This window comes from Tupaia chinensis, unplaced genomic scaffold (assembly GCF_000334495.1).
Source record: "Tupaia chinensis unplaced genomic scaffold, TupChi_1.0 Scaffold000131_1, whole genome shotgun sequence".
Lineage (NCBI taxonomy): Eukaryota > Metazoa > Chordata > Mammalia > Scandentia > Tupaiidae > Tupaia > Tupaia belangeri.
In genome coordinates, this window is record NW_006159600.1 from 1,040,620 (window position 1) to 1,041,378 (window position 759).

General features: G+C 68.2%; 1 protein-coding gene across 1 annotated transcript in view; it reads right to left on the reverse strand.

Annotated features, from left to right (window-relative positions):
- MBOAT7 (membrane bound acylglycerophosphatidylinositol O-acyltransferase MBOAT7) overlaps nt 1–759 on the reverse strand; it is an 11,457-nt gene that overhangs the window by 2,130 nt on the left and 8,568 nt on the right.

The window sequence follows — 759 nt, forward strand, 5'->3', positions numbered from 1 at the left end:
TGCCTACCGTCTCCCCAGGCTAATGAGACCACGCCCGTCCTGCTCCCCGAAACGCCCTGCTGTCCCCTCCGTAGCTGACACCCACCCCGGGGCCCGCTCCTCCCAGGCCCATCCACTGCGGGACGACCTCGCTCTTCCTCCGCCCTCTACTCCGTCCTCCACAACAGGCCACGGGGCTCTTCCATGGTAACCGGGGTCACACGCCTGCAGATCCAGCTCCAGAGCCGATGGTACCGACACCATCACCGTGAGAAGCGTCAAGGCCTGCCCCGGCTTCACCGGGAGGCTCGGGAGGCCGAGAGCCACACGGTACGTCATGAAGCCCCCGTGCCTCGGTCCCGGCTTCCTGAGGCTGTGACAGTAACGGTGCCTGCGGGGGCCTCTACTCGAGAAATGCCGGGCATGAACCAGGCTAGCCGGTGCAGAGCGACCTCCTCCCCGCTGGGCCTTGCACCAGATCCACCCCGCCCTCCATCGCCGCGGCAGCACCCGTTTAATCCCGTCGCCTCTGAGGAACCCCAGAGGTGCTATTGCCAGTTCCTCGGGCTGCTCAGTGAGCTGCAGGGCCCGTAGCCTGGGGAGCCTGGCTGCTGGGTCCCTGGGCCCCGGGGCTCCACTGCTGCCCAGGGCCCACTTCAAGCACGCAGGGAGGGGTGAGGGAGTGACCTCCTCCAGCACCTGCCTCTGCTGACCGCCTCCAGCACCTGCCTCTGCTGACCCCCTCCGGCACCTGCCTCTGCTGACCCCGGGCACGACCCC